This window comes from Ursus maritimus, unplaced genomic scaffold (assembly GCF_017311325.1).
Source record: "Ursus maritimus isolate PB19 unplaced genomic scaffold, ASM1731132v1 scaffold_14, whole genome shotgun sequence".
In the NCBI taxonomy this organism is placed as follows: Eukaryota; Metazoa; Chordata; class Mammalia; order Carnivora; family Ursidae; genus Ursus; species Ursus maritimus.
The window spans coordinates 19,727,045-19,738,800 of NW_024423786.1; the positions used below are offsets into that span (position 1 = coordinate 19,727,045).

The following is an 11,756-nucleotide window of genomic DNA, read 5'->3' on the forward strand; positions in this document are numbered from 1 at the left end:
ACAATAGGTGCATTTTATAGTATGTAAACTACACCTCAATAAACTTGATATTGTAAAAAAAAAATTAACGTGGACATTCAATATAATAGTACTACTCCTGAATGAAACACTAGTATTAAATCCACAGTATTTCCATGTATTAAATTTCCAGTATTAAATTCATGTATTTCCATGATTGGTGCATTAGAACAGAGGTAATAAGCCACGTAAAACAAAGCCACTATGGCCCAGAGGGTGAGTGTTGCATTCAATGGGGAGAAGGCATGGTCAGGCCAAGGAAGGCAGGGGCCCTGAGAGTTCTTTTTGGGGCTTTCTCAGCTGGTACTTCCATTCCATTTCAAAAGCCTCTTCAAAACCAGGCGGGAGCCTCTGATAATACCTCTAGGGTCCATGGGTTTAAAGTGGAATTGTGCAAAAGCCAGGCAAGGACAGGGGTGTATGTGTGGGGAAAATCCACATTCCCAGAAGGCGGCTGGTGGATGGGGCCCTGTGAGCTTGAGTGAGGACAGGGGACCAAGGCAACTGACCACATCCATATGATTTTCTGGACCAGATGTCCTCACCGCCAAAAGTCCTGGAAATTCTTTGGTAGTCAAGTGCATGACAACACAGTGGACTTTGTGCCGTTCACTGGATGGGCTGGGAGTCACTACAAGAGCATTAAAAGAACACTAACCAACGTTGACCTCTGTCCTGATGGAGAGAGGCATTTGGTTACAGTACAATTTTGGCACGAGTCACTGAGCCTGATGTAACCACCGGAGGAAAATTCAAATAGTCCCTAAGGCATGCGCCAGGATAAGCAAGGTTGTGCAGCTGTTATTGGTGTTGAGGGGGATGAGAAAGAGTCTAGAGTATGAGATTGAGGTGTTGAGGAGGGACCCCTAGATTATGGCCTGAGGGGAGACAGGGCCAGAGGGCTCTGCACTCTGCCCCTTTGTACCTTCTCTGCCTCCCACCTTTCTCCTCTTTCTCCTTGACTCGGCTAGGTAATGTTGGTTATCTATTCCTGCATACCAAACTGCCCCAAATTTAGCAGCTTACAAACAACGCATGTTTATTTTGTCGTAGTTTCTGTGAGTTAGGGGTCTGGGCATGGTTTAGCTGGACCTTCCAGCTCAGGGTCTCACTATAATAAAGGAGTTGGCTCAGGGTCTGTGATCCTATCTGAAGGCTCACCTGGGGCAGGACCCACCTCCAAGTCACTCAGTGGTTTTTGGTAAGATCCCTTGTGGGCTATTGTACTGAGGGCCTCAGCTCCTCACTGGCTGTCGGCCAGAGGCTGCCCTGGGTTCCCTGCCAGGCGGTCCTCTCCAGCAGGGCAGGCATGTCAGAAGAGTTAGACTGTGCCAGACAGAAATGACAGCCTTTTATCACCTTTCAGAAATGACATCCCATCACATCTGGTGTGTTCTATTTGTTAGAAGCAGTCCCTAGGGTCACACTCAAGAGGCAGAGATGACACAAGGGCGTGTATAACCAGAAGTCATCAGGAGCCATTGTGGAAGGCTTCGTACCACGGGCGACAAACATTTATGAGTCCCTATTCTGTGCCAGGTTTTGGATCAAATGATAAGATTTGCAAGAGAGTTTCTGGCCTCAGGGTTGTTCCATTCTAGGTAAAGAACTGAGCAAGCGAACCAGCACCTGAGACACAGGGTAAGTTTACTGATACAAGTGTGCAGCAGAGCACGGCAGAGAGAGCTCTGGCTCTGGACCGGGATTATACCCTTCATCACCACGGGACACTGGCCAGCACATCTCTTGTTGAGGCCTCAAGCACTGCTGATAATACCATTTGTTTATTGCCTAGAGTCAAAATAGAAGGCAATACTAAATTTCGGGCAAATGTTGATGGAAAGGAAGATGCAATTTTTATTCCCATCCAGCTTCACGGACCTGAATCCTGTCCACAGAGCATGGGCACCATCCAGAGCGGTATGAACTTTCCACTCCACTGGACGGATGGGTGGCTCTTCTCCCTCGACTCCTCTCTGGACTGTCCTCAGTGACCTTCACAGAGAGGGGAAGAGTAGGCCAGAGGGTCAGAGAGGTATGGACTGACTCATGGTTCAACTGTTTTGTGGCTCTGTGACCTTGGGTAAGTCACTTTACCTCTCTGCGCTTTGGGTTCCTCAGATGTGTTCAGGGTGGATATGTGGACATAGAGGCTTTGAAGGACTAGAACGCCTTGTGTCAAGACCCTAGTACACAGGGAACGGTGAGTTACAATTTTTTTTTTATTATTACTCATCATCTGAATTCTTTTAAAAAAAATTCTATTTATTTATTTGAGAGAGAGTGAGAGAGAGAGAGTAGAGAGAGTACGTAGACGGAGAGGGAGAAGCAGACTCCCCGCTGAGCTGAGAGCCTGAGGTGGGGTTCGATCCCAGGACCCCGATATCATGACCTGAGCCAAAGACAGACGCTTAACCGACTGAGCCACCCAGGCGCCCCCACCATCTGAATTCTTTGTATCCAATTTTCAAGAACTGAATTAATTCATATTTCCTCTGTGAGAGCATCCCAGACCAATCCAACACACAGCTCAGCTCCTTCCTTTTAGAATCCCTCTTTGTAAATCTAGATTGGCACTGGATGCCAACTTGCGAGTGTAATTATATGTTTATTTTAATGTGCTGGCAAAAACAAAATAGTTGCCACCATTTTCTGAGAGCTTAAAAATATCCAGAGAAGGTACCAGGAGTTTTGCATACTTTACCCCATTTAAACTTGCTTTCTTTTTTTCCTTACAGTAACTGTATAAAGCAGGTACTGACATTATCTCATTTTGTAAGCAAGGAAACCGCGGCCCAGATAGGTAAAGTGACCTGCCCAAGTTTGCAAAACTAGTTGGTGGCAAAGTCAGGAAAGTGTGACTGTGGGGTTGCTGACAACAGGAGCCATGAATTCTTTCTAATTTATTTTTGTTGTATTGTTGTTGTTTCTCGTCAGCATATAGCACAGTTCCTGACACATAGGAGGCCAACAGTCTGTGCCCAGACACTGGGAAACATATAGGAGAGAGAGAATAGGACAGTGTGGCATGGTGGAGAAGGTTCTAGAATGAGGAGAGAGCCCTGGTTATCATTCCCAATCTAAGATTATCTATGGGGTCGTCCTGGGGGCAAAGTGGTGTGTTGCTTTGTTCCTTTGGAAAAAGGTCCACAGCTTCTGTGAGTATGAAGTTAAGCACCTGGGCCCTGGAGTTAGCAGCCTGGATTCCAGTCCCCAGCTCTTTCACCTTCTTACGTGACATTGGACAGACTCAAGTTAAACCTCAGTTTCCTATGGTGTCAAATGGGTAGAACACTCTCCCTACGTCCAGAGATGCTGGGAGAATAAAATGAGATCACGCATGGCCAGTGGTCGCCCAGTACTGAATATTCTACGGCGCTCTATAGCCTGGCACAAACGATGTGCCATAAAGTGGCCTGTTGTGAGCCTGCCAGGGTGGCTTGCGATGACTGGGAGGACTATTATAATGGAGGCAGTGATTCTGTCCTGGCCGTTTGGTGGCGAGCCAGACGTGAGAGACGTCATCAGGGATGATTAGTGCACTTGGCACAGAGGGTGGAGGTGAGGCTCTGTGGCCCGGCTCCTCCGAGCTGGACATCACAGCCCCTGGGGCCTCTTCAAACCAGTGGGTCGCCGGCTCCACGGCTGAGATTACTTCCTCTAAAACCACAAGAGTAGGCTGGAAAATAAGAGTTGCAGTCAATTAGCTTTTTGTTATGTCTACGTGGTATGTGGCAGCCAGTGTGATTTTTTTTCTCATAGATTTGACCACATAAAATAATTTAGGGGAGGAAGGTATCTTGGAGGCATAGGCCACAAGGACGGGAGAGCATAGCTGATGTGCGCGCGTGCGTGCGTGCGTGTGTGTGTGTGTGTGTGTGTGGCAGACTTCCGTATTAGACCAATGTGACTCCACCAGTACCAGCTGGGGGTTTGGGGGCGTTACTTACCAATGCTGGACTTCAGTTTCTTCATTTGGAAAATATGGGATGCTGGTTCTTACTTCCCTGGCTTGAGAGATTGTGTATACAACTGAGTCATACTGAACTATCAATAAATGAGAGCTCTTAATATTGTAGGTAACAATAGTACTAAATGACAGAGTTTCCTCTTGGGGATATATTGCGCATTGTGGAAAGGAATTCACCTCCCAGTTCACCAATGTCATAGGCACAGTCCAACAGCAGGAACGGAAGATACTTTCACGATGTAGCACGTTCTGCTGTAAAAGATAGATCTTGGCTCTTCATCTGACCAGCATTGTTATTAAAATTATAAGGTTGGTGATGCAAACCACCTGATTAATCTCTTGCTATGAAAAGGTTCAAATAATATAATCCGTGCATGAAGATGTTTGAAATGGTATCATTTTATCATCCAAATTAGCCTTGCATGAGTTCCTTGCAGAAACCCAAAGAAAAAAGATCCATTTATTCATGCCAGAGAGGCCGGCAGGAACATTAGCAATGTGTCTAAATGTCGAACAAAGCTCCATTGTGAATGGGACACAGTATGGACGATAAATAAACGTTATCCAAATCTCATAAAAACCATAAAGGTAACTGGCAGAAATACTGAAATGGCCATTCACTCATAAATAAATATACGGCCGTCTTAAACATCCTGGCATATCCTGTTTAGTTGATTCATGGCCATTCACCGAAGACAAGGATTCCTGCCTTGGAAGATTTAACACCCTGCGCTGTATGTCACTGTCTTGTTAACAGTTCTTGAGGTGGGATGAGCTCTGGTTAACTGGCCTTGCTGACACCGTGCTTCATTAGAGGATGGCCTAACGATGCCTGGACCATTTGAAAACGAGCCCCCTCTCTGTGTGCTCGCTCATTCTCCTGAGAAAACCTCCTTGCCATCGGGAAGAAAATGCCCAGCAAAGCAATACCTAGAAAGTGCAGAAATCATGCTTTGGAAATGGCCCTTCAATCCTGGATGCCATAGCTAATTGCATTGCTTCATCCAGATTTTGTGAGCACTTGGCAACTCAACGATCCATCTTGGTTTCCTCCTTACTGTGTCTCTCTGGCTGCTTGTTCACCCTCCACAGCTAGGCCACTCCAGAGGGCAAATGTTTATGGTTTGGTAAATAGGTTCCCATTTGCATGACATCTCTGATGGATTGGTGGTATCTGCTGGAGAGCTGTGCGGGGAAGGATTCTGCTGCCTTGTCTCTGCTTAGTGGGGAAGAGTGATGTGATTGATTAATGATGTCTGCCACAGGTGTAGAACTGGAGAGTAGTGGGGTGCCTGCCATCTATTCACAATCTGGGCCAGTGAGGTAATCTGGCAATGCATTTCAGATATGACGGGAGAGTATGGCCTGATCTGCCAGCCAACCTCGGGTTTTTTGTTTGTTTGTTTCCTATTCCCGTAGTCCAGTATGCAGGGTAGAGATTGAGGTGGTTGCGGGATTTGCGGTTATGTAAGTGTCCTCATAAGCATTAGATGGCGGTGTGATCCCCTCTTCTCGCCTGTGGTACAACACAGCTTCAGCTACCAGGTCCACAGTGGCTCCTACTCTGAAATCTCAGGCTTGCTTTCCTAGCTTGTTTCCAGTGCAAATTTATACAATGGCCGGTGAGGAGCAGGAGATGGTGAGGTCAATTTCAGGAATTTAAACAGAGCACTGACTTTGAAGATACCCAAAGGTATGGTTCCAGATATGGAAGAGCAGTGGGGGATGAGTGGGGAAGGAGCTACTGTGATGCCAGGCACTTTACTCATTATTTCATTTGCCCTCTTTAAGGACTCTGTGACATAATGAGGTTTCATCAGTCCCCATTTTCCAGGCATAGAAACAGTAGCTCAGAGAGGTTGAGTGACTTCTCTGCATCACACAGCAGGTAGCATTTGCTGGAGCTGGGAGTCACACCGAGGTCTGTGGGTCTCTCCTTTCGGAGTTACCCAGTGCTAAAAGAACCTTCAGGATTCCAGTCTCTAGGGAATGGTGGCCAAGGACATCCAAAGCCCTGAAGCTAGAGAATTCAGTAGTGGGTAACTTCTTGCCCTACCCAGCCCCTTCATCTCCCCAACCCTGGCCCTGCACAGACACTGGTCCATCCTGCCTCTCTCAGGAGTGTACATCCGTCTCCCTTGCTGCTTTCTGGAGGGACTGCTTTCCAGGGTATGGTACCATGTTATGGAAAAGGCACCATTTTAGAACTCTAATAAATAGCTATTCCATTCAGTCAGCCAAATTGGGGAAGAATCACTCCAAGAATATCTGCTCCCTGCTGAGCTGATTTGAGTTCGACCGACTCTCTTGCCTCGTGGAAACCAGGCTGAGGGAAGGGAGGAGTTGCCGAGCAAGCAGAGAAGTCTCCGTCTAAAGAGGCCTCAGGGATTAAATTAGTCACTTCTGAGGTCTGCTGTCGGAAGAGTGATAGAATTTCATCTGCTTGTCACTGGCGCTAGCAGAACATGATGTGCTAGATATCTTCCTGCTGTTCCCCTGCAGAGAGAAGAAGAGAATAGAAGATTCCTCGTTCATACCCTTAGGAGACTGGGGAGGGCAGGGGCAGCCCTCGAGCGGCTCTTTCCTTTCTTCTGGAGTTGTGGCATGCCGTCTAAGTGCTGTCAGTAAGTTCTCCAACAAAGGCGTTGGGACTCCCCAGCTTGCTGTCCTTGGAGAAAGGAGAATGACACCGACTGCTCCCACCCCATACCTTTGTGTGAGGGAAGAAAGGCTCTCTACTACAACAAATAACCCCCGTCTCAGTACCTTTGATGTAAAAAAGCCTTACTTCTTGCCCAGCTCCCAGTCCAGTGCTAGTCAGCATGGTGCTGGGAAGTGGGGCTCTGCTCCACTCAGTCACTCAGGGACCCAGCCTTCTTCTACCCTTGCTTCTACCACCCCTTAGGGTCTCAGAGTCTTTCTATGAACTCTCTAGAACAATGGAAGAAAGCATGAAGAATCACACGGGGGAATCTATCAGGGGCTAGGCCTAGAGGCGGTGTCCGTCACTGCTACCCATGTCCCACAGACTAGATGTCAGTCACATGGTCCCATCTCTCTGCAGGAGATACTGGGCAATGGGGTCTAGCTGTGACCCAAGAGGAAAAGGAAATGGAATTTGGCAAAGTCCTAATATTGCTGTTCAATTTCCCTTGAAAATGGCCAAATCCCTATGTCAAAGGTACAAACAAATCAACAACAAAAGGAATAACACCAACACCGATATATTTCTTATATTTATTATTTATATACAGTTTCATTTTTGAATAGGGGAATTTTCCAACTCTAGAAGGTAAGTCATTGCTTCTCGAAGTAAGGTATGCATTCAGTCTCCTGAAGGTATGTGGGGGGTGCCTTGGGGCACATTTACCCCCCCAGGCAACGCAAGGTGTCGTGTGGGTGTAGCACTTTTACCTGGAATTTCAAGGGGATTAAAGTTGTTGAATTTTGGCTTTCTTCAAAGGTTCAGGCACACGTGTACCCAAGGGAGGGCAGGAGTTTCTACTGTTCCTCAGGTTAGCAGTGTTACATGTTGAGGTCTCCCCTTGTGGCCCCGGGGGTTGTTCCTGCTCTGTTCTTACACTTAGAGGAGGTCTAGGACACCACTTGTGAAACATTTGACTCCAGATGTGTTTTTACCATCTCTTCCTCCATTGTAAGCCACAGGCATTCCAAACCCAATGGGGGAGGGGAGCTGGGAGTTTACCCAGATCTGATGATGCTAGCAATGTTTCCTGAACCAACTATGAGTCAGACACAGTGCTAAGGACTTGCATGTATTCTGTTTCTCTGTTGCTGAACTGCAAACTACCCTAAACCTTTGTGGCTAAAGCAACCATTTTATCACCTTGTGATTTCGTGGGCCAGAAATTCAGGTGGGGCTCAGCTAGACAATTGTTATGCTCTTTCAACCAAGGTCACTTGGTGGCATTGAGCTGATAGGCTAGTCTGATGGCTTCATGATGGTTTTACTCAAATGTCTGTCACTTTGGCACAGACGGCTGCAAGACTGGGCTCAGCCAAACCCTTCTCTGGCTTAAGTGGGAGCTCAAGGCTCCAAGAGCAAGTGCCCTAAGGCGGTTGGGCAGAGCCGCAAGGCTTCCTATCATCTAGCCTCAGAAGTCCTGAAACATTACTTCAGCCACATTTTATTGGTCAAATAGGTCACTAAAGCCACCCAGATTCAAGGGAAGGGAATTAGACTCGTTCTCATAGAGAATTCGTGTAAAGAATTTGCGGTCATCTTTCATCTGCCACTCTATGGATCGTCTCATTTGCTCTTCACAGCATGACTTTTATTTCCACTTTGCAGTTCAATAAACTTGATTTACTTGGTCACTGATGCACAGTGCCTAATAACCCACATACTATCTAAATAGAGTTACTACTTTCAAAAGCTTAATCTAAATGACCACTGAATAGAAGGGCCCACTTATAGAAAAAAGTTCCTTAATCTGCTAAGCAACTTAGAATTTAAGATGATGGTACTAGCACTTAGGAAAGCCAACTTCTTGAATACTGGGTGTGTGCCGCTTAGCTTTAATCCTCATAGCAGTATTATGTTAGTGTGGTAACTTGTATTATTATTCAAACCAGTGGCCCCTCCTCCATGTGGGAGGATTATGTCTCTCGCCCTATGGTGTCAGTCTTGGCCGGGTGACAAGTTTGGGGCTCTGAAGCATGAACAGAAGTGATGTGGGCCACTTCCAAGCAAAAGCATTCGCAAACATGATGTGGTTCTGCCAGGATCTCTTTCCCTCCACCACAAGGTCGGCTGTACCCTAAATACAGGCTGCTGGGTCAGCCTGCATCATGGAATGAAGATCACATGGAACCAGGCCACAGCCAGCCCACAGTGGACATGGGACTCAAGCAAGCAATTAACTTTTGTTGTGACAAGACACTGAGATTTAGGGATTGTTACTGTAGCATAGCTTAGCCTAAGCTGACTAGTACATCAGTTTTCCCATTTTATAGATGTTAAGTATGGAATATGTAAATAACTTGCCCAAAGTCAAGTACTTAACTAACCTTAGACTCTATATTTTTTTCTATTTGTTTTGTTTTAAAGATTTTATTTATTTGAGTGAGAGCACAAGTGGGGGGGGGTGCAGAGAGAGAGGGAGACGGAGAGGGAGAAGCAGGCTCCCCGCCAAATAGGAAGCCCAGCATGGGGCTTGATCCCAGGTCCCCGGGACCATGACCTCAGCTGAGGGAGACACTTAACTGAGCCACCCAGGTGCCCCAACCCTAGGCTGTTTGATTCAAGAGTCCTTGATCTTAGGGCTCTTGGGTAGCTCAGTTGGTCAAGCATCTGCCTTCAGCTCAGGTCATGGTCCCAGAGTCCTGGGATCCAGCCCCACATCAGGCTCCCTGCTCAGCAGGGAGTCTGCTTCTCTATCTCCCTCTGCCCCTCTCCTCCTTGGTCTTTCTCTCTCTCTTTCTCTCTAATCAATCAATAAAATATTTAAAAAAGAGTCCTTGATCTTAGCTCCTAATATTTGTGTAATGGTGAAAATAGATGAGTGAGGCCATGTGCTTGATCTGTGTATTGGCTACCAAGTCAGTTTGGGCTGCTAAAACAAAAATACCGTAGACCAGATGCCTTACCAATAAACATTTATTTCTCACAGTTTGGGAGGCTAGGAAGTCCAAGATCAAGGTGCCTACAAATGTGGTGTCTGTTGAGGGAACACCTCCTGGCTTGTAGATAGTTGCCCTTACATGGATAAGAGAGAGGGATGGAGAGAGAGAGAGAGGAAAAAAGCAAGCTCTTTCACGTCGCTTTTTTAAGGGCACGAATCCTATCAGGAGGGCTCCACCCTACGATCTAATTACTTCCCCAGGGCCCAACTGCCAAATACCATCACCTTGGGAGTTCAGGCTTCAACACAGGAATTTGGGGTGGGCAGAAACATGCAGCCTGTAACAGCTATTAATGCACAGATTGTCTGATGTTTAGCTCACTCAACAGCTTGTGTCCTAAAGGCACCTGTGACGATCAGGAGAGAGCTCCTGAGATGTTGCATGGCCTGGGCATGCAGCTGAATGGTTCCTTTCATCCCAAGAGGGCCAAACTGTATACATATATTTCAAGCATCTTATCGTATCTCACAGTCCTTGTGAGATAGACATCACTTGGGATGATTTAGCCTTTTGAGCCTGACTGCTTTTCTTCTAAGTAACCAGAAAAGAAGGAGAAAGTGAAACAGAAGCAGAGCTGGTTCGTGAGTTATAAGGCGTCGAGGGGTTATCTGGAGATCCCTTCTTTCTTACCGCTCTGCAAAGAACCACGACTTCTTCGTCGTTCCTGGTTTCCCTGGGCCACGCTGCCATGAAAGGAAGAGGGCGAGCACACCACGGTCAGGATGAGGGCCTTCATCTGGGTTTGGAGGGGCATCCTCGCTTGTCATCTATGCATTGGGTTTCTGGACCCTGCGCTGTTCTGGGCAGCATCTCTTCTTTGCCTTGGAGTATTTCCCTTTGCCTCCTACTGGTATGTAGTATCTGATTTTAAATGATTTTGGCTGCAAGTAACATAAACCCAATCAAAAGAGGCTTTATGACAAGAAGCATTTATTAGCTGGCATAACCAGAAGCCTGGAAGTAGGGGAGTTCTCGAGCTGCTTTATCTAGTGGCTCAGTGACAGTAAAGACCCAGGTCTTTCCACCTTTTTGAATGATCGTCCTTGGACCATTGGCTTATCTTCTTTGGTTGGTTCCCTTCGTGGTCCCCTGCTATAGTTCCATGTGCAGAAAGTACTGTCTTCGACTGAAAAACGAAACTTGCTCCGCATAGGTCGACTTAGAGCATTTCCCCAGGATAGAAAGTTGCACACAGGGGGGTTATTGGCAAAGGCCTCTCAGGAACAGTGACTACTGGGGAGTGACAGGCAGGATTGGCCAGAGGGAGGAATCAGCCAACACGGAGTTGCAGCAGGGGCCTCGACTGACCCTCACAGGGAACTCTGTTCCCAAGTTGAGGCAAGGGTCTAGGCCTTGGTGCCTCTGCATTGACCAGTCACTGGATGTGGGCTGACCCAGATGAGAGGGCATAACCTTAGATATGACCCTCCTGGAAGCTGTGGGAATGAGTTCCTCTGTCCAGAAGAGGATTCTGGGTGCTACACCCAACATCCACTGTGCATGTGTCTTTTTATGAGTACATGCATGTTTCCCATTTGCTCCCTTGTATCCCCCTGGCCAGCATTGTTTTCTCATATCCATTTCTAATCCACTTATTGGTCAAGACAATGGAGTTACCATGGTTGGTTTTGACTGAAAAAGAGTCACACTCTGGGGATAGCTTGGGTTTCTCTGGAAGGATACAGCTGCTCTGAACAAGGTGAATAAAATCCTGTTCTGTCAGCAAGCAAGATTGAGGGTGGAATGGCCATTCAGTGGCAACAGAAGCTGGTCCATGTAATTCTGAATATTTCTCTGATCTATTAATGTTGAACACAGTGAAGGGAATCCCAGATAAAAGGTGTCTAGAAATGTCTGCCTCTCTCAGTGCTCACAGGCAGAGCACAGGAAGAAGATAAAGGGCTGCCTCCCATGGTAAGCGTCACGCTGTGGTTGCAGTGGCAACATGGGAGGAAAGCTTCTTCTCTTCTCCATATAGGCTTTATTCAAAATGGTTCTCGTGGAGGTTGGCTGGTGGCCCCATTGTCCTGGTTCCCATGGAATCCAGATGGCCCTTAGAACATCAGTCAAATCTCTGCTGTGTACAGACATGTTTTGTTCCTCATTATGTCATGCTACGCCA

At 46.9% G+C, this 11,756-nt stretch overlaps 1 non-coding gene across 1 annotated transcript; it reads right to left on the bottom strand.

Annotated features, from left to right (window-relative positions):
• Window positions 1–2,368: 2,368 nt before the first annotated feature.
• On the bottom strand, window positions 2,369–2,452 carry TRNAQ-UUG. Its single transcript has one exon. It is a non-coding gene; the product is annotated as a tRNA-Gln (tRNA).
• Between the last annotated feature and the right edge of the window lie 9,304 nt (window positions 2,453–11,756).